General features: G+C 41.6%; 1 long non-coding RNA gene across 2 annotated transcripts; it reads left to right on the top strand.

Moving 5' to 3' along the window:
* The first annotated feature begins 3,684 nt into the window (after positions 1 to 3,684).
* Positions 3,685 to 19,037, top strand: LOC139040196 (uncharacterized). Of its 2 annotated transcripts, none has more exons than XR_011494238.1 (8): positions 3,685 to 3,793; positions 5,845 to 5,946; positions 6,298 to 6,358; positions 6,473 to 6,508; positions 6,777 to 6,871; positions 8,031 to 8,099; positions 11,926 to 12,090; positions 18,599 to 19,037. It is a non-coding gene; the product is annotated as an uncharacterized lncRNA (long non-coding RNA). The 2 variants fall into 2 exon arrangements; XR_011494239.1 differs by lacking the exon at positions 18,599 to 19,037 and adding an exon at positions 7,014 to 7,125.
* The last annotated feature ends 3,352 nt before the right edge of the window (positions 19,038 to 22,389 follow it).

Below are 22,389 nucleotides of genomic sequence, written 5' to 3'. Positions count from 1 at the left end.
ATTGCTGTCTTGTTAAGGGGTCCATGACTTGTCATCACGTGCAATCCTACCCTGTGCTGGGTTCTATCAGGCCCCACTGGCCAGCTCTGGACCCCACTGTCCTTTTCACAGCGCACCAGCCATGCTGGTCTCCTTCTCTCTCCTCAAGCACACCTGCCTCAGGGCCTTTGCCTCTGCCTGGAACACCCTTACCCTGCTCTTCAGCCTTTTCTGGTCATTCAGGTTCCAGTGAAAACACCAGCAACTCAGAGGGATCTTCCCAGGCTGCTCTGTCTCCCCCTGCCTCTGCTTCCAGCGTTCTCGGCCCCATGACCCCTGTTTGCTTCAAATTGTGTATGATTATTTTCTTTTTTTTCTAAAGATTGGCACCTGAGCTAACAATTGTTGCCAATCTTTATTTTTTTTAATGCTTTATCTCCCCAAATCCCCCCTGGTACATAGTTGTATATCCTAGTTGCATGTCCTTCTAGTTGTGGCATGTGGGATGCCGCCTCAACATGGCCTGACGAGCAGTGCCATGTCTGTCCCCAGGATCCGAACCAGCGAAGTCCTGGGCTGCCACAGCAGAGCACGCGAACTTAACCACTCAGCCACAGGGCCAGCCCCCTGATTATGTTTTAGTGTACCTTGTTTATGTTTCTAAACTTTTTAATGCAAGTGCCTTTCTTCGTGGCTGTTTCCTGCCTCCTAGGACAATGCCTGGCCCAGATTTGGAGCTCAATTAATGTTTCTTGAATTAATTAATGAATAAATGACCTAATTTAATTCTCACACAAACTCCACAGTCCATTTCAGTGCTTCTCAACCATGACTGGTATTAGAATCTCTCAGGGAGCTTTAAAAAATTACTGATGCTCAAGCCCAAACCCGATGGATTCAGTTTCATTGGTCTGGGGTGGGGTGAGTCTGGGCATCTTTTTTTCTTTAAGCCCCCTAGGTGATCCTAATGTGCAGCCATTTAGGCTGAAATCCACACTTACATCTGTGACCCCCTTGGCAGAAGGACGGCTGCCGGGGCAGGGCCCATCAGTCAGAATTGCCACTTCACTCAAGCTCATACCTGCAGGAAGCCTGGTTACTCTGAGGCCCACTGGGGCCCTACCAATAAACTCTGGGGCACTTGAGGAAGGAAGTCGTGGCCTGAAGAACAGGCTCCTGGTTCCCTTTGTGACCTGAGCAGGACCCGCAGGCAGCTGGGTGTTCTAAAGAAATCCAGAGGCAGAAATGGAGTCCCTTCCTGGACACACTGAGGCCACAGCAGCCTCAGCCACAGTGTTCTGAGTTCCGGGGTGCTGGAGGCCCAGGGGTGGCCCTGGGGAAGAATGGGCCATTGTTGAGTAAGAGGGGCCCTGCCCTGCCCTTGCTGAGAGGAGCTTGCCCATGGACAAAGGCGGGGGCTGGGGGTCACATGGGGGGCCAGAAACAAAACACTCTGGGGCACGGTGTGGCATTGAATGTTCCTGAACTCAGGCATATAGATTGGAATTTGAATCTCAGCTCTTTTTTTTTTTAATTGAAGTAACATTGGTTTATAACACTATTTAAATTTCAGATGTGCAGCATTATATTTCAACTTCTGAGTAGACTGCATCCTGTTTACTGCCAAAAGTCTGGTTCCCGTCCATCAACATACACATGTGCCCCTTTACCCCTTTCACCTCCCCCCACCTCCCTTCCCCCTGGTAACCACCAAGCTGTTCTATGTATCTCTGTGTTTGTTGTTGTTGCTTTATCTTCCTCGTGTATGTGAAGTCATATTTGTCTTTCTCTGTCTGACTTATTTCACTTCACATAATACCCTCAAGGTCCATCCATGTTGTCACAAATGGCAAGCTTTTGTCTTTTTTATGGCTGAGTAGTATTCCATTGTATATGTATGTACCACATCTTTATCCATTCATCATCAGTGGGCACTTTGGTTCTTTCCAAGTCTTGGCTATTGTGATAATGCTGCGGTGAACATGCGGGTGCATATATCTTTTTGAATTAGTGTTTTCATGTTCTTTGGATAAATACCCAGAAGTGGACCAGCTCTGTCCCTAAGCAGCTGTGTGGCCTTGGGCATGTCACTTATGCTTTCTGAGGCTCAGTTTCAGATGGATACAACTCACAGGGGTGTTGGAAGAGTTAAAGGAGATGATTCGTGCCAAGTGAGCTGCTCAGCACCTGGAAGGCAGAAGCCCTGCCTGGCCTCACCCCCTAGTGATAGTCATCTACAGCGTACACACATGTCATCATCACATTGTACACCGTAAATATATACAAGTTCATTTGTCCACAGACCTCAATAAAGCTGGAAGAAATAAAAATAAAGTGTGTTTAAAAAATATATTGAACATTAGAAAGTGATACATTCTGAGGAGGAACGTCAAGCAGGGAATGGAGAGTGGGAAGTGTCAGACGGGAGAGGCATCCATTCTTGGTTAGGGAGCTCGTTGAAGGCTCGCTGAGCTGAGACCTGGGGGTGGCGAGGCAGTGACCCCTGTGGAGCGTCCTGGCAGAGAAACCAGTGAGCACAAAGGCATGAAGAGCACTGCCTGGAGTCAGCTTGCAGGGCCACACAAGAGGCTTAAGATTCAGGAACTTCACAAGCTGGTTGTTAAAACTTTGTTAGCTTGAAATTGGCCATGGTGAGAAGATTTACTCACAGATATTGGTGAACACTATAAGTGGGGACATTTTTGTTTGTTTGTTTTGCTGAGGAAGATTCCCACTGAGCTAACATCTGTTACCTATCTTCTTCTTCTTTTTTTTTTTCATGTGAGCCACCACCACAGCACAGCCACTGACAGATGAGTGGTGTAGTTCTGCTCCTGGGAACCAAACCCAGGCCACCAAAGCAGAGCTCACCAAACTTTAACCATTAGGCCATAAGGGGACCATAAGGCCAAAGTGGGGACATTTTTGCTGTTGTTCACAGAGAGCCAGTTTACCAGCAGCTCAGCTGCAGGCCAGAATTTCAAAGAACAGGCAGCAGGGAGACCAGTGTAGTTAGAGCAGATTGGGCAAGGGGGTGAGAGAGGAGTAAGAACCGTGCCATCGAGTGGGATCCTGCAACCTGCTCTCAGGACTTTGGTGTTGACTCTGAGTGAGATAGGGAGCTGTAGGAGGGTTTGTTAAAAAATAGCTTTATTTCGATATAATTTAATATCATAAAATCCACTCATTGTAAGTGTGCAATAACTATTATTATTACTATTTAGTAAATTTACAAAGTTGTGCAGCCATGACCATAATCCAAATTTAGAACATTTCCATCACCTCCAAGAGCTCGCTCGTGCCCATCTACAGTCATCTCCCATTCACGTGCACAACCAGAGGCAACCACCGATCTGCTGTCTGTCTCTGTACTAGAGGGTTTGGAGCAGAAAGGAACGGGGTTGAACTTATATTATTGTTATGATTGTATCCTTCCTGTACAATATCATAAACTTTCTGTTCCCTTTTCAGATGAGGTGGTGGCTTGAATTTTCAGGGACAACCTCTACCAGGTCCAGGACACTCACCAGGCACTGGAGCTGGAATTTAATCTCCCAGCCACTGTGAGCTGTGAGCAAAGCTTGGCTCACTGGGTCAAAGTGTGCCGGCCAGTTGAGGCCAGTTGAAGCCACTGTGTCCTCCACTGGCTTCTGGCTCTGCCCACTCTTGGCTGCCTTTGGGGCCAAAGTTTCCCCAGGAGGCGGAGTCAGCAAATTGCCTTCCCCAACAGGAATATTTACAGGCCTTAAGGCCTGTGTTCAGCTGAAGCAGAGCCTAGAAGTCATTTGCATTTCCTGGGAACGACTAGAACAAGGTAATGGGGAGAGAAATCCTTCAGTGACATGTGTCAGCTGCTCCTGAGGCCCTTGCTGATTAAGCCAAGAAGGAGGCACGACTGAAATGGCCTTACTGGAGAAGAAGTCCTGGGGATTCTAATTATCAGCTGTCAAGGGGCCAGGGCATCCAGGGTGGGAGGTGGAGGAAAAGGCTGGGGTAGAATTCCAGAGAGGTGAGGAGTGGGGAAGGAGAGGCCAGGGGCGGGGAGTCTGAGGCCACAGGCCCCAGAGCTGGTGGCCAAGCAGAGGCTGGGACCTAGCGCTTTTTGGGAGGTGAGACCTGGAAGTCACTTGTCCTCTCCAAGCCTCACTTTCTTTATCTGTAAAGTGGGGAAAATAACACATCATAGAGTTGCTATAAGGATTTAAGGAAATAACGTTTATAAAGCACTTTCCAAATGTTTGGTATGTGTTAAGCTTTCTGTAAGCGGCAGTTATCATTGTTGTGACACATTCTTATTGTTGGTTATTGCGTTAGTCCGTTTGGGCAGCTATAACAAAAGTACCATATACCAGGTGGTTTAAACAACATTTATTTCTCCCGGTTCTGGAGGCTGGGCAGTCCAGGATCCAGGTGCTGCAGGCGGATTTGGTGTCTGCTGAGAGCCCACTTCCTGGTTCATAGACAGCTGTCTTTTCATTGTATCCTCACCAGGCAGAAGCAGCAAGGGAGCTCTCTGGGGTCCCCTTTATGAGGGCTCCACGCTCAGGACCTAGTCACCTCCCAAAGGCCCCACCTTCTGATGCCATCACAGTGGGGCTTAGGACTTCACATATGAATTTTGGGGGAACACAAACATTGAGTCTCTGGCAGTTATCATTATCATTTCTGCTGTTATTATTATTACCAAGAGGAACTTGGCGGAAGGAAACTGAACCTGGGGTTGCAGCCCCTAGGCCTCTGCTTCTCAAACTTTAATGTGCACACAGCGCCCTGGGGTTCCTGTTACAGCTCAGAGTCTAATTCCACACGTCTGGGGTGGGGTCTGAGCTTCTGCAGGTGATGCTGGTGCTGCTGCTCCATAGACCACACTTTCAGTGGCGAGACTCTAAAACTGCACCGTCCAATGCAATAGCCACTAGCCACTTGTAGCTGTTGAGCACTTGAAACGTGGCTAGTCCAAACTGAAGTGTGCTTGTGAATATAAAATACACATAGGATTTTCAGGTCTTACTACAAAAAAAAGAATGTAAAATATCTTTTTAATAATTTCTTCTTATATTGATTATATATTACAATTATAGGATATATCTGGTTAAATAAAATTTATTATAATTAATTTCACCTGTTTCTTTTTACTTTTTGAATGCAGCTACTAGAAAATTGTACATTGCAGGTTGCTCACATCATACTTCTGTTGGACTGCACTAATCTAGAGCTTTCTTTGGCTTTGTCAGGCCAGTTCAGGATTTGCCAAAGGTTTTTTGAGGGATTCACTTTGAAGGACTGAGCCTTGGGAAATGGGCTTTGAGTGACTGACTTCAGATCCAAAGAGATCCACAGGCAGTGAGAGAAGCCTTGAACTGTAGAAATGTCCAGTAGTTAATTGTTCAATGTTATGATGCCATGTCCTGGAAGGATCCATGGCTGTGTCATGGCCTCAGGACTCTCCCTGGGAGAAGTCAGACAAGTCATGAACCCCTGGTTCATCCTAATGCATTTAGTTGTGATGAGTTGGTCAGGCCTGGTTTCCACAATGAAAGAAAATGAGCTTATGCTGTCCCAGTCACAAGAGACTGAGCATGGGAGGGCACGTGGCGCATCTCATATGTGCTTTTCATGTTTGTTTAGTTTGTTTACTAATGACTAGGAATACACAGCTGGGAGGAGAAGCTCAGAATTGCCAAAGACCTGCCAGCAGTCCAGAGTTTGGTTTTTCTTTGTCCCCTAATGGAGGGGGACAATCTGTGCATTTATGGACAAGGATGAGAGGGTACATTTGAATTTTGCCCTTTAGATTTCTGGGAAGGAAGAGAGGCAGAATGTCACGTGGGCTACTGGATAATGCATATTGCTTTCCCCTCTCAGGAAGCTGACAATGACAGATCATAAGCAGGTGGAAAGGGAGAAGCAGCTCTCAGGGGCAGAGAAGAAACTGAAATTGGCTGCAGAAAAAACGCAGAACTACAAGTGAGTTCAGCTCCTGCATACAAGCGGCTCATAAAACTCCTGTTAGATTCTTTTTAACTTTTGTATAACGTTTAGACCCAACTCATACACAAATATAAACAAATGTTCAGAATACATTTATATAGAGATTTCACACAAGAAAGAAAAATAAGTTTTACAAATGTTAATTAATAAGGAAACAATGTAGCAATAGCTTTGATCCTACTGTACCTTTATAATCATATGAAACGTGTCTTATAGGATTGGATAATGAGTATAAGGGTAAAGTTCAGATAATGGGAATGCAGGCAGATTATTTAAAATAATCCTCAATATTGTGCTTTATCTGATGAAAGCAATTGTCACTCACAGGCCACAAATTGAAGAAATGCGAGAACAGGTGGAGCGAGCAGAGTCCACTTTCAGACACCAGGTAACCCACATTCTGCCCAAAGTTCCTGGATCCTTCAGCACCTAATACAGAGGGTTACAATGGCCCTTGGGAACCCTCAACATAGGGTTTTTATTGACATGTTGGCTTTTTCAGATTGCTGCTCATAAGAAGATGGACCAAGACAACTGAGTAAGAATTTTTTTTCTTTTTTTCCTTTTGTGCACAGTCTGACATGACGGCACATGGATGCGTTTTTCTCCCACAGCTCAGGGCTCGTGATTTAGAGAAGGTGATGGTGGAGCAGAGCAGGGAGCTTGCCCACTTGAAAAACACGTACAGGATGTTGACATGTGTTTTTTAAGGGTGTTTTGAGATTTTTAAGGTGAAGCTGTTTAGCATCTCACGGAGGAATTGGTGTTGTAATTCTTATTGAATCCATTCTTTCTCTATCCTCAAGATTGGCAGTAATCCAAAAATGGAGGCTCCCAGAGGAATACAGGAGGCAGAATCCAATCCTGGGAGGATTAGACAGTCAGGACCCTCCTCAGAGAGGTAAGGAACATGTTGCTGCAAAATCCACACAATCGACGTCTCGTTCTAGTGGGTAATTGTCACGTTTCCTGGAAACAATCCCATACGCTTACTGGAGAGAACAGCTTGTCTCGCAGGGGTGACCGGATGCTGTTTTCCACAGGTGCCCTCAGCCAGAAGGACCCTTTGGATCTGTCCCTTGTGAATAATGGAGCTCCCAGTCCTCCACTGATCGTGGACCCCCTCCAACCTCTTGGTTACTCTTAACTAGAGAGGTGTGTGCTGGATAGGAAGTGGGTCAGTGCCTCCTTCCCACCTTGAGACAACGTTGAAGCTTCTTTTATTTGAGAAAAATAACATGAACAACATTTTAGAATCGAGGCTGTAAGTCCTGATGAGAAAGAAATTTTCCTGATTTGTCTTTATGGATAAATCTTCTATACAAGATCTACTTTAAGACAGCAGGCATTTCTCTACTATTTTTGGAGGTACCTTTATTCTTTAAAAAAAAATTTATATTGAGAACTATAGTACCCCATTAGTAAATTAAATGTCTATGTCATTTCACTCCACTAATGTTGTAAGGGCAACTCTAAACTTTACAACTAACGCCCCATAGCATTAATCTTTCCTTTCCTCATGACTATAATATTAGTCTCTTTAAGACCATTTCTGCTCATAAATACTTACATAATACCTGGTCAGATTTATAAGGCAGATTATCCATGGTCTAAAAGATTTAAAAAATCTACCTGTGGCTTGAAGAGAAGGACAGGTGCTCTTCGTGTTGAAGACTTATTGATATTATCCTGTTTAAGGATATTCTGATTTTAATCTTACTCTATGGTGAAATTGTGACTCCCCCTCATGTGTATTGGGAAACCTCTGTTTCGTCGTTGATTTCAGCTAGTTGAGCCTGGATCTGTCCACGGGCGGCTGATGAGTTATGAAAACCCATGAACCAGGGTCCTGTGGTGTCTTCCTCGAGGGTCAGGGGACCAGTCTCCTCCTCATCCTCATGGGTCACCTCAGGCATGTGGGGAACCCTCTGCTGCTGATAAGGGCCCTGAAGTGGGAAAGAGTGTCAGACAGTGGAGGAAGGCGTGGAGGGTTTGTTTTCCTTCCACATAGTCTGTGCAAACCCGACTAAACCTTCTCCCTCCTCTCTGGCCTTTATCAGATCCAGGACCTGGTGCTGCAGCTCCCATGAGGAACAGCTCCCCCCATGGAGGAGGAGGATGAGGGCAAGGTAAATGCTGCAGTCACTTTCAGTGGTAACTCTTTCTGGAAGGTTTTCTGTGTGTATGCAGCAGCCCCTCTGGCCTTGTCTCTGGTTTGTGTGTTCTGTGGTACGCCTACCGTGTCATTTACTTTTCCGAAAGTAAAGTCTTCCCCAAGAGCCTTCGGTCTTCTCCACTCTCAGCTCTCATCTTTGGTGGTGACTCCAGAAGCTGTAAGTGCTTAGAGACTGAGGGCTGCTGGGCTTTTACTGTGTGTTTCTGGAAATAACATGAGGAGGATCATACCTAACTCCACACTTAGGTCTCCAGGCACAGCCGACTCCTTCCCAACCTCCTTTATGTGAGAACATTGCTGGGGCACTGAAACATGATTATTATCGTTATTTTACCACTTTCCTGTTCAGGCTAGGTCACTGACCTTTTTAGACAGTCTGCTGTAATCTTCACAACTGAAAAATGTGAAAAGTCACATACAGGTTAACTTTATATTGTGTGCTTTGCAATTCTGAATGCTCTTATTCAAAGTCAATATTTTTCTAAATTTCATAATTCATCACTGTCCCATTTGTTTGGAAATGTTCTGATGCAGAGTTTTCCAGTCATACACTTGCTAAAATATTCTGAATTATTGGAAACCTCTTAGTTGTAATAAAAAATGTAACCTGGAGGTGAATTAGTGAAAAGTGAAAGTCAGACCTGTTGTGCCGATTTCCAGAAAAGACCCTATGTTGTAGTCACACAACCAGGTTTTTTATGGCCAGTGTAGCTGTTATAGCTGGTAAATCTTCCGATCATACCTTATTGGACTTTTCCACATTGATGTCAAAATAGATTTATTTTAATTCTGTCCCTTAGAATTCCAAACATATTTTGCCATACGACAAAACTAGTCATCTTGCCATAGTGTACTTCAAACTTGGTATTACCTGTAAAATAAGATAAATACTAGAGCTGTGCCTAATGGACTTCTATAGGTAACATTGTTCCTCTCAGAAAAGACTTTCCCAGCTTCCCTGCAGGATGCAGGAATCCTTACCTCCTCAGAGGTCTTTGTGGCTAATGGGCAGTCCCTCCTGAGAGGGAGCAGGGTTAGCAGAGAGAATCAGCAGGGCCGTGCTGGCAGAACTGGTATTGACTCCTGCTGTGCCTTTTGCAAGCTGTGTGACCCTGGGAGAATGACCTCATTCCTCTTAAGGGCTTTGTTCCCTTACATTTAGAGCAGGATGTCATTCTTACCTTGCTGAGTTCTGAGAATCAGAGATAGGACATGAAAAGCATGTAGAAGTTTCTCTCATGAGCAGCTATGATTCCATGTGTGGAGGATGGACTTAGATATAAAATAAACAACCTCACTCTACACCTCAAGGAACTAGAAAAAGAACAAACTGAGCCCAAGGTTAGCAGAAGAAAGGAAATTATAAAGGTTAGAGCAGAAATAAATGAAATGGAGAACATGAAAACAACAGAAAAGGTTAACAAAACTAAGAGTTGGTTCTTTGAAAAGATAAACGAAATTGAAAAACCTTTAGCTGGACAAACCAAGGGAAAAATAGAGAGGGCTCAAATCAACAAAGCTATAAATGAAAGAGGGGACAGTCCAACTGATAGCACAGAAATACAAAGGATCATAAGAGGCTACTGTGAACAACTATATGCCAACATACTGGACAACCTAGAAGAAATGGATGAATTCTTGGAAACATACATTCACAAGACTGAATCAGGGAGAAGTAGAAAGTCTGAACAGACTAATTACTAGTAAGATTGAATCGGTAATGAAAAAAACTCCCTATGAAGAAAAGCCCAGGACAAGACTGCTTCACTGGTGAATTTTACCAAACATTTAAAGAAGAATTAATGCCAATCCTCCATCTCTTCCAAAAAATCAAAGAGGAAGGAACACTCTCAAACTTGTATTACGAAGCTAGCATCATCCTTATACCAAAGTCGGAAAAGGACACTACAACAAAAGAAAACTACAGGCCAATATCCCTGATGAACATGGATACAGAAGTTTTCAAGAAAACACTAGCAAAATGAATTCAGCAGTACTTTAAAAGTATTATACACCATGATCAAATGGGAATTATCCCTGGGATGCCAGAATGGTCCAACATATGCAGATCAATAAATGAGATCCATCACATTAATAGAACAAAAGAAAAAAATCATATGATTATCCCAATAGATGCAGAAAAAGCATTTGACAAAATTCAACATTTGTTTATGATAAAAACTCTTAATGAATTAAACATAGAAGGAATGTACCTCAACATAATAAAGCCCTCATGTGACAAGGCCACAGCTAATATCATACTCAATGGTAAGAGGTTGAAAAATTTTCTTCTAAGATCAGGAATAAGACAAGGGTGCCCACTCTCATCACTCCTATTCAACATAGTAACGGAAGTCCCAGCCAGTGCAATCAGGCAAGAAAAATAGATAGAAGGCACCAGAATTGGAAAGGAAGAGATAAAATTTTCTCTATTTGGAGATGACATGATTTTATATATAGAAAATCCTGAAGTCTCCACAAAAAAACTATTAGAACCAATCAAGAAATACAGCAAAATTACAGGATACAAAATGAACACACAAAATCAGTAGCCTTTCTATACACTAACAGTGAATTATCTGAAAAAGAAATAAAGAAAATGATCCCATTTTCAATAGCATCAAAAACAATAAAATACTTCAGAATTAACTTAACCAAGGAGGTGAAAGATCACTACACTGAAAATTACAAAACATTGATGAATGACATTGAAGAAGACACAAATAAATGGAAAAATATTCCATTTATGTTCATGGCACCTCTCACTAGGCCGTGCTGAGGTGGCTTCCCACATAGCACAGCCAGAGGCACTCACAACTAGAATATATAACTACATACTGGGGGGGCTTTGGGGAGAAGAAAAAGAAAAGAAAAGAAAAAAAAGATTGGCGACAGATGTTAGGTCAGGTGCCAATCTTTAAAAAAAAAAAGATTCCAATGTCATTTTTGCATAAGTAGAAAAAACAATCCCCAAATTTATGTGTAACCACAAAAGACTCTGAGTAGACAAAGCAATCCCAAGAAAGAAGAACAAAGCAGGAGGCATCACACTTCCTGACTTCAGTTATGTTATAAAGCTATAGTAATCAAAACAGTATAGTGCTCACAGAAAAATTGACACAAGACCAACAGAATAGAATTGAGACCCTAAAAATAAGCCCATGCATATATAGTCAGCTAAGATTTGACAAAGAGGCCAAGAATACTCAATGGAGAAAAGACAGTCTCTTCAATAAATGATGCTGGAAAAATTGGACATTCCCATGTAAAAGAAGGAAACTAGACGCCTATCTTATACCACTCACAAAAATTAACTTGATAGGGATTAAAGACTTAAATGTAAGACCTGAAACTATCATTCCATCTCATTCTCACTGCTCTTAATATGGAAAGATGGAGCTTTTGTGGTGGTGAAGGGCAGGGTGGAGAGTGGTCCTGGAAATAGATGCCTGTTTGTCTGGAACATACATTCTTTAGTAGTCTCGAATTGTCTCTATGATCCTCTAGGACTTACCCCTTACTGCCCTACTTTTGCAGACACAAGCAGTTGGTGTGTGGTGACAATAATTTGTTGCCTTGACTTCTATAACTACCATAAGCTCTCCATGGAACCCACTGGGAGGGGTAGGGTTTTGTGGCACTGATACTACTCTTTTGAAACCTGGTGGAGGGGAAGGTGACAAGTATTGTTCCTGCTTCAATGAGGGTCAGCTTTTGTTGCAGTTGGTGTTTTTGCCCATAATATTAACATGTTTCAAAACTTTAACTCTGTTCCACAGGTCAATATGGCTGCAAGAACACATGCTCCTTTCCCAGAATTGCCCTAAATGCCCTACCCGTGGGTTGCCCTTTACCACTACTCAAGGCCTGTGGGCCACCTCCACCTCCTCCTCCACACTAGCAGCCTCTGGGACTTCAACCATTGGCACTACCTCTACCAATTGGTAAGATGATCTGAACACTAAGTGTTGACTTGTAGAGCATAGTCATCTTTTTCTTGTTGAGTCTTTGGAGATGTAGAGATGGCACTACAGAGCTTTGCAATGCAAGTGTAAACCTAGCTGAGGACATTCTAACGTTCCTCAAGTTTCTCAGGACATACATAACATGGGCTGTGTCATTCCTCCGTCCTGAGCTGACAGCAGGTGTCTCTTGTGGAGAAGGAAAGAGGGTTTTTACAGAAAGGCACAAAGAGAAGTTCTGCAGATGCACATTGTTTAGAGACCATGTGCCGGGCTCTGTGGGGGATGAGGCGCACCCCTAACTTCAAGGGCTTGATGTGTCCTAGAGCAGAGAGGGACATTTCCATTAAAGAGCTTCTATTCACCATGATGGAAGCACCAGTGAAGGGCTCCAGAGAACAAAAGAGGGAGATGTGAATCTCACCAGGATGAAAGGGGAGGTTGTGGCAGAGAAGGAGGAATTGAGGAGAGGCCTGGTGGGAGTTGGCTGGGTTCCCTTAGATGGAGCTGGAAGGCCATTCCCAGCAGGGCAAGCAGCTTGAGCAGGGAGTGTGAAGGCAGCGTGAGGTCCACGCAGAGCCACTGCGTGTTTTCCAGTCACACAGTGTAGGCAATGCAGTTATCCTCACCAAGATGTCACTGTTGCCATAAAGCCCTTGGTTCATAATCTAAATAGAGATCTTGTTTCCCTTGGACTTCTGAAAGTTCTGGGTCTGTGTGACAGAAAAAAACCCTGGAGGTTTGGCGATTTTACTTGGTTCTTTCAGGATGCTGTGTCTGCCTGAGTTTATTGTGCCCCCATGAGACTAAGAGTGCAGACAGGATCTAGATCAGCCGAGCGGCTGCCTTGGCCTTCAGTGAGTCGGACTCTTTGGGGGATTCAAGGTTGATCAGCAGCCACCCCTGCTGGACCCCTCTCACCACATCCCTGCATCCTCCAGTCACCACCCCTGACTGTCAGCTTTGCATCTCCCTAAGCTTACCACACAATATCCCAGTTCTTTGCCTGTGTTCCTGCCCCTAATACCAGCTCTCAGTGGGGCCTGCTCAGAGGCTCAGCCCGGTTGTCTGTGAGATGGGGTAATACTGGTTCCTGAGGTCATTGTGAGGAAGACGAGATTAAGTGCATAATGAAAGTGTCTTGCAAAATGGCTGGGACATGTTGGCACTCACCATTCTCACTGTACAAATGAAAATATCTCCACACAGAAGATTATCAGAAGATGGTCACTGAAGTACATTCAACTAAACTAAGGGCGTAAGAACTCAGGCCCAGAGATGCACAATCCTTGTTTCAAAGATAAGGCAAAGAGTCCCCTTTTTCCTAGTGAAATTCAGGGCCTGCCGGTTAAAGGAGGAAAAGATAATTATGAGAATGTGTTCAGAGATCTGTACCTGAGATGTGAAGACAGTTATCTTCCATTAAATACAGACACACAGATGCAGCCACACACTAAAGTTTCGTCAGAAGCCACAGATATTTTATAGAAGACAAATGTATACAGGAAGAAATAAGCTCACAATGAAATAAGCCCAATTCTCTTTGCCTTATGTGACAATCATTTTGAAGGAGGACCCTGAGCTGTGATAAACAAGTTATGCCACTTAATTATGGTTTTCCCTTCCTGATTCTGCCCCCTCCACTTTTATTTCTCCTATTGTCACCCCTAATACACTCTTTACAGCTCTAACTCAGTATTAGTGTTTGCCTCTTGAAGGACCAACTGACTCATCCTCTGGAGTGTACACAGTGTGATTCTTGTACATACAGTTCAAAGACAGGCAGAAACATTGGTGATGGATAATAGAAGCAAGATTACCCTTTGTGGTGGTATTAACTACAAGGAAGCCTGAGGGAGTCTTCTGGGGTGGTGGAAACATCCTATATCTAGATCTATGTGGTTGTGCTACTTTATTCTAGAAATATTCATTGCCTGGTGCCTGCCAGTCACAGAGGTGCCTCGTGATCAGATAGACAGTTTATGTCCCTAGGAAGTGGCCTATTTCTAGTGGTGGGGAAGGATTAGGGGCCAGGAGTGGCCATGGGAGACCAGTAAGGAGGCCCCACAGTTGGCCAGGCCCCATCAGTGCCCTTGCACCAGGATGCCAGCTCTTCCCAAATGGCACCAAGTGTAGGAGTGCTGTGAAGGAAGCTTAAGTGGGAGCAGAGACTTCTTGACAAGTCCAGTGAACTCCATAATCCTCCTGCAATTTTCTTAGTGAGGGATGAGCGAGGCAGAAGTCAATAGCGAGAGACACCTTGAACAGGGCTGGAGTGGAGCAGTGGGCCTGAGAGACTGAGGCAGAGAAAGGGACAGGCAGAGAGTAGAGACAGAGAGATGTATAAAATTGGAGTATCTGCCTCTAAGGATAGAGACGAGGGCTGGCTAAGGAAAGATAAACTCTCAGCTCAAGTACCCAAGACATCCACCTTACTCTCAAATACCTAATAGAGGAGGACCATGCTTTTTGCCATAATTGGTAAGGCAGCTGGTACCATTTCATTAAAATTAATCCAATTATAAAGCTTTAATCATTAAAATAGTGCAATAAAATTATATGAATAGACAGACAAATACCATAGAAAAGGAAGTCCAAGGTAGACTGAAATACTTACAGGAATATAGATTATGAGAGAGGAGGCCTCTCAGTGCAGGGTGTTCAGACACCTGGGCAACGATCTGAAAACTAGGAAATTAAAGTTTAGCTCATACTTCAAAATCAACATTAACATAAATTACAAATGGATCATGATTTACCATTTAAATAAAAAGCATATGTTTTCATGGGGGTAAACCCATGAAGTCAAGTCTCATTGAATTATGCCCTTTAAATGGAGGCCATTTGTTATATATAAATTATACCTCATTAAAGTTGCTTAAAAAACATAAAAATACTAGAAGAATTGTAGGAGAATTCCTTTATAATCTTGAAATGGGTGGATGATGGGAATTTTTCTGACCATGTTTCAAAAATCCAAAAAGACATTAAAAATTTAAGAAATTTGACTACATTAAATCGAAAAACATCTACATGGCATAAAACACCATAAGAAAAATCAAAAGACAAGGCAAACTCAGAAAATATTTTCAACTCAGAGCACAGAAAAAGGAATGGCCTCTCAAATATATAAAGAGTTTGAAAGTAAGAAGAAAAAGCCAAACAACACATTAGGAAAACACGCCTAGAAGAACAGAGTTTCACAGAAAAGGAAAACAAAATGGCTTCTAAACACATCCCCAAATGATCGGCTTTACTGACAATAAGAGAAATGCAGATTAAAACCACACTGGATGTAACTTTTTACATCTTTGATGAATGAAAAATGCACAAGTTTGAAAACACACTGTGTCAGGCAAGCCTGGGAAAGGCAGGACTAGGATGCTCTGCTGGGGGAGTGTAACTGTAAGCTGGCACGATTCGCATGAGAGGAGGTCTAGCAAAAGTAGACAGGCGTCTACCCTATAACCCAGCATTTCAATGAAACAAGGTGAAAACTAGTGTATAGAGAGGCTACCTCTGCGAAAAAGGAGACATTGTTTCTTACCTGTGAATAAAATACAACTAGACCGCCGTATAAGGAATTAGGAAGAGAGGCTCTAGAGAAGTAGAAGAGAACCAGCCTTTAGTTGATAGTTTTCCAGATGACAAGGCGCCCCGGCCTTGTTAGAGAACTGAGCGATACCCAGAGAGCCTGCATTCTGAGCTGGATGTAGCAATTCTAGGAGACTTTGAGGTCATGTTTCTCGGAGATGAGATGAGGATATTCTATGTGTGGGACACATGCTCTATGTGTATTTGTGGATATTTGGCTACACAGAGGAGTAGACTGTGGCAGAATCTGTTAGTTGTCTCTCAACATTCATGCCCTCCTCTTGCTCATAGAGATGGAATCTCTATTTCTTAGCTGAGCGCACAGCAACTCAGAAGAAACATCACGTTTCCCAGCCTCTCTGGAGGCTAGTGCAGCTGTATGGCTAGATTTGGATGACTGGAATGTGAGCAGAAGCAACGTGTGAACATTCCTGGTTATTCACTTAGGCCAGGGAATGTCCTTCCCTTCCCCCACCCGCACTTCCTACCGGCTGGAAGGTGGACACGATGGTTAGTCCTCTCAGCAGTACCCTGGAGATGGTGGAGCAACTTTACAGAAGGAGCCTGGGTCCCTGAGAGGGTGAGCTGCTAAACCAGTAGGGACTGCATATGCCCAGACTATTAAGTGAGGAAGAAATGAGTTTATTATTTTGTTCTTGAAGCAACCAAACCTATATCTAAGCAATACACCACAGCAAGGAATTTCTTCATCTTGAAGGCAGTGGGAAGCTGTTGACAGGATGTGAACTAGATGATTTATAGGAATATTTTAGCTGTAATGGTAAGATTTGATAATTCCATTTATGTGCAGTTCTGTTATAAGCAAAATGAATCTACAACGGCAAAAATCAAATCGGTAGGTGCCTGGGGCCAGGGTGGGGCAGTTACTGCAAAGAAGGACAAGGAGACATTTTGCAGACTATAAAAATGTCCCATATCTTGATTATGGTGGTGGTTCTTATTCGTATAATCAGAAAACCAGTAAGCCATTCCCAATTTTCAAAAGGGATGTCTCAGAGTTCATAAGAAATATTGCAAAAACAACTGTGTACAAAGGTAAACTCTTATCCCCAAAAAGCCTTCGAAGGAATAAAAATTGTAGATTTTAGACATTAGACATTCTGTATTTTCAAAGTAAAAGATATTCTCCTAGCACAATAGTACACAGTCAAATTAGAAAATTGTCAAATAGAGATACATTTGGAAAAAGAATAAAAAATTGCCTCATCTACTATAATTATTATTTTTACCATTTCATGGCATTTTTGTGCAGCATATTTTTCATTCTGTGTGTGAAGCATATACACTTTTAACTACATTATACAGAATGTCATGATTTCTGCTGTTTTCCACTTGACATTAGACTGAGACCACTGTCCATTATCCTGCAATGTCTTTGAAACATCTGAATTTTAAGAGCTGCCTAGTATTCTGTTGTATGGGTGTACAATAATTTAACAATTCCCCTACCATGTATCATTTAGGTTCTTGTCATGTGACTATAATAATTATTGCTCCATTGAATATCTTAGCCTAAGGTCTTTTAATGTATGTCTGGTTGTTTCATTATAAGTAGATCACTAGAAGTGGAATTATACTCTCTAATGAATCCAAAACGTATGACACCTTTCAGAATTAATAATTCCTTAAAAATCTTTACATATTTTATTCAACTAAAAAACATCTCCTGAGCCAGTCCTGGTGGCCTAGTGGTTAAAGTTCAGCACTCACAGTTTCAGCAGCCTGGGTTCGCTTCCCACTTGCAGAACCGCCACCTGTCTGTCAGTGGCCATGCTGTGGCAGTGGCTCACATAGAAGAACTAGAATGACCTACAACTAGGATATACAACCATGCACTGGGGCTTTGGGAAGGAAGAAAAAAAGAGGAAGATTGGCAACAGATGTTGGCTCAGGGCAAATCTTGCCCTACAAAACAAAACAAAAAACCCACAAGTACTTGGAAGTGGCCATAAATTTTTTTTTTAAACCAAACGTCTCCTATAAAACATTTGAGGTTTCTGTATTAAGTAACCTGATTACAGAGAAATCAAGACTGAAGTAGTGGGACACAGAAAGGGCCTGGAGTATGAAGAAAGATAGCAGCAGCTCAGCAGCGTAACTGCAGGTACAGGACTCCCTTCCCTCACACGTCCCCCCAAATTACAGGCAAGAATCTGCCAAACAGACAAAAAGGAAAGAAAAACTCAGATTACAGAAATCAAGGCAGAAAGGACCAAGACAATTCTGTACTGATTGCGTATCGTAAGAGTATTGCAGTAATATGGTACAAAATCACAGTCATCTGCATTGGTCTACACATTCACTCATACACAGTCTTGGAATCAATGAACACATCAACATCTTGCTCTTCTGTGGCCATCTTTCCCCATTCATAGATTTCCTCAAGAATCTCCATATTCATTGTCATGGTTTTGCATTCTGCTTCCCTTGCAGCTTTTGTAGACCTCAGTGAATTGAGGTCATCTTCCAATTTCCTTTTGCGTTCTGTAAAGGATTAAATGTTTGTCCTCTGTGTATGTCTACATAGACCTCTGAACACGGTTGGGGTGGTGAGAAGAGAGGGGTGAGAATCCAGAAGGCAGGAATCCATTATTTACCTTTCTCATGCAATATCCTTTTGTCTATATGGGGCTTTCTTCCCAAAAGGCAACATACTTTTCAGTACCTGTGAATCAGTGCCCTCACCTTACAGTGTAGGAGTTTCAGATCATCCTCAACTGCTGGTATTTCAGTATTCCCATAAGAATTCCACAGAGAGAACTATTGTTAAAAATGAGGCATAGTAAGAACTTCCCAGAAGCAATTAGGCTATTCTATAAAGATATTCTACCCAGGAGACATCCATCATCTCTGTCATTTTCATTTTCTGTTTCAGATCACTTGAAAAACAAGATAATTTGCTTTATCCGTCTTGCTGCTTAACACTCTATTTTCTTGATCCTAGAACTCTCCAAGAAACTACACACTTATTTCATCATGCTCAACATTAAAAGAGAAAATAAATCAGCTAGCATGATTAAGAGTACTTGGCTTTTAAAAATTGCGTTACAACTTATATACCATAAAGGTCACTCTTAAAATGTACAATCCAGTGGTTTTTAGTATTTTACAAACTTGTGCAACTATCACCACTATCTAATTCCAGAACATTTTCATTAACCTCAAAAGGAACCCCAATACCTTTATCAGTCACTCTCCAGTTTCCCCAAACTTCTACCACCCCACCCGCCTCCTTGGCAACTACTAATGTACTTTCCTTCTCTAATGGATCTGCTGATTGTAGACATGTCATATAAATGGAATTATACAACTTATAGCCTTTCGTGTCTGTCTTTTTCACATAGCAAAATATGTTCAAGGTTTATCCATATGGTAGCATGTATCAATACTTCATTTCCTTTTACCGCCAAATAACATTCCACTGTATGGATGTACTACATTTTACTTATCTGTTTATCAGTTGATGGACAGTTGGGTTGTTTCCACATTTTGTCTATTATGAATAATGCTATTATGGATATTTGTGTACAGATTTTTGTGTGGATGTATGTTTTCATTTCTGTTGGATATATACCTAGGAGTGGGATTGCTGGATCATATGGTTATGCTATGATTAACATTTTGAGGAAATACCACGCTGGTTTTCAGAGTGACTGCATCATTTTACGTTCCCATTACCAATATACAAGCCTCCCACTTTCTCCACATCCTCACCAACACTTCTTACTGCCCATGATTTTAATTGTGGCCATCCTAGTGGGTGTGAAGGAGTATCTTATTGTAGGTTTGGGGTTTTTTTCCCTTTAATTAACAGCGTCCCGTCTTGCCTTCCCCCCAGCCCCTGGCAACCACCATTCTGCTTTCTGTTTATTTGAATTTGACTACTCTAGATACCTTTGTAAGAGAAATCATAGCATATTGTCTTTTTTGTCTGGTTTATTTCACTCAACATAATATCCTCAAGGTAGTCCATGTCATAGCATGTGTCAGAATTCCTTCCTTTTTAAGGCTGAATAATATTCCACTATTTTGTGTATGTATCACATTATAATATATATGAATTATATATATTAGTTACATTTAAAATGTGATATATGTATATATATATATGTTTGTTTATCCATTCATCTATAGGAAGACACTTGTGTTGCTTCCAGCTCTGGGCTGTTGTAAATAGTGTTGCAATAAATATGGTGTGCAAATACCTCTTTGAGATCCTGCTTTTAATTCTTATGGATGTATACCCAGAAGTGGGAATGCAAGATCATATGGGAATTTTGTTTTTATTTTTTTGAGGAACCACCACAGTGTTTTCCATAGTGGCTGCACCATTTCACATTTCCACCATCAATGCTCAAAGGTTCCAATTTTCCACATTTTCACCAACGTTTCATTTCATTCATTTGTTTTGATAGTAACCATTACAATGTATGTTGAGGTGATATCTCACTGTAGTTTTGGTTTACAATTCCCTAATTGTTAATGTTTTTATCATCTTTTAATATGCTGGTAGAACAATTGTATATCATCTTTGGGGGAATGTCTGTTCAAGTCCTCTATCCATTTTATAATGGCGATATGCATTTTTTGTTGTTATTGAGTTTTAGAAGTTCTAATGGATTCTGGATAATAGTTCCTTATCAAATATATGATTTGAAAATATTTTCACCCATTCTTTAGGTTGCCTTTTCATTCTAAGTGTATCCATTGATGCAAGGGAATTTTGAATTTTGACGTAGTCCAATTTTTTTTACTTCTACTGTTGCTGCCTGTGCTTTTGGTGTCTGATCCAAGTCATCCTTGACAAATCCAGTGTCAGGAAGTATTTCTTGTGTTTTCTTCCAAGTGTTTTATAGTTTTAGATCCTTGATCCTTTTTGAGTTAATATTTTTATATGGCATAAGGTAAAGTTCCAACTACATTCTTTTGCATGTGGATATCCAGTTTTCCCAGTACATTTGTTGAATAGACTGTCCTTTCCCCTTGCATTGTCTTGGTACCCTTCTCAAAAATCATTTCACCATCAATGGGAGGGTTTATTTCTGTGATCTATGTTCTATAATCTGTCTATATTCTAGTACCCAACTGTTTTGATTACTGTAGCTTTGTAATAACGTTTGAAAACCAGAGGTTAAGACCTGCAACTTTGTTCTTCTTTTTCAAGATTGTTTTAGTTGTTTGGGATCCCTGGAGATTCCATATGAATTTTATGTTGGCTTTTTCTATTTCTACAAAAAATGCTATTGGAATTTTGATAGGGATTGCATTAAACCCGTAGATTGCCTTTGGTAGTATTAACATCTTAACAATATTGTCTTCCAATCCATAAATACAGGATGTATTTCCATTTATTTGAGTCTTCTTTCATTTCTGTCAGCAATTTTTTGCAGTTTTCTGTGTACAAGACTTTTACCCCCTTTGGTTAAGCTTATTTTTAAGTATGTTATTCTTTTTGTTGCTATTGTGATTGTAATTGTTAATTTCCCTCTCAGATTGTTCACTGTTAGTGTATAGAAATGTAACTCATTTTTGTGTGTTGGTTTTGTAACCTCACTACTTTGCTGCCCCCCTGTATGATGAACTGTTCTCTTTAGTAAGTGCTTAGGATTATTTCTGGGCAGCACAATTATCACAGGAACAAGAAGCATGCAATGCGGATTTTGCAGCAGAAATTCAGCTGCTGCTCTTCACAACATGCTCCCAGATCTCTGTGGAGGGTTCTGCTTGTCAGATCTTCCCTCTATTGGTGTCTGCATCCTGCATCCCTCATGTAGCCTCTTTGTTCCTGTCTTTAATATAAAGAATGGACTTGAGTGAGAATGAGAACACCAAGTTCTTTACTAGACACTAAACAGCTTAACCTTGAAAACTCAAAAATACCTTTAAAAATGCACATCAAAATCTCCTTTCTGTGTCTCAACTGAATGGCTTCCCTGGTCTGCTCTGCCATCTCTCTTTCCATATGACGTGTCCTGAGCTTTGGGAGAAAAACACATCTATGTTCAGTCAAGGCAGACTGTGCACAAAAAGGAAAGAAAGAAAAAAATTCCTTATCCAGTTATATGAGCATTCTTTTCATTAAGACTAATGTGAAAACAAAACAAATCAAATTATGTATGTTTGGAGGTCTTAAGGACCAGTGTAATCATCTGCATGAGGTACTGAAGGATTGTATAACTGTCTAGCAGAATGCAGGTTACTCAGTGTCTGAATGCATGCTCTGCTTGCTGCAGTTTTTCTTCCATTTACTGAATTTGTTGCCTATGAGTTACAATTGCCATCAACAGATAAAGCACAATATTGATTAAAATTTTAAAGAATCTGCTCATTTCCCATTACCCTGGCAGCTGTATGCTTGTAGACTGTGTTCATACCTATAAAAACACATTTCAAAAGACTGTAGGAGTACTGTAGCATCAAAAGTATTGCTGTATATTTTCTTTATTTTTAATGCCTTAACAGTTCTGAGTTAATAATACAATTTCTTTAATTCTCTAATTCATCCTTTATGAATGTCTTTCATCATAAATCTTTATTCTTTCTTCCCTACTATCCTTAGTAAAAGAACAAATCTGAAAGGATAAGAGACTGTATTTGAACTGAATGAGAAGAGGTCAATAAAATATGTCTCTGTCTGGCCTAGGCATTCCATTTTGTGGGACAAGA

The sequence above is a fragment of the Equus asinus genome, chromosome 14, assembly GCF_041296235.1.
Source record: "Equus asinus isolate D_3611 breed Donkey chromosome 14, EquAss-T2T_v2, whole genome shotgun sequence".
Classification (NCBI taxonomy): Eukaryota; Metazoa; Chordata; class Mammalia; order Perissodactyla; family Equidae; genus Equus; species Equus asinus.
This window is presented reverse-complemented; position numbering and strand designations above follow the sequence as displayed.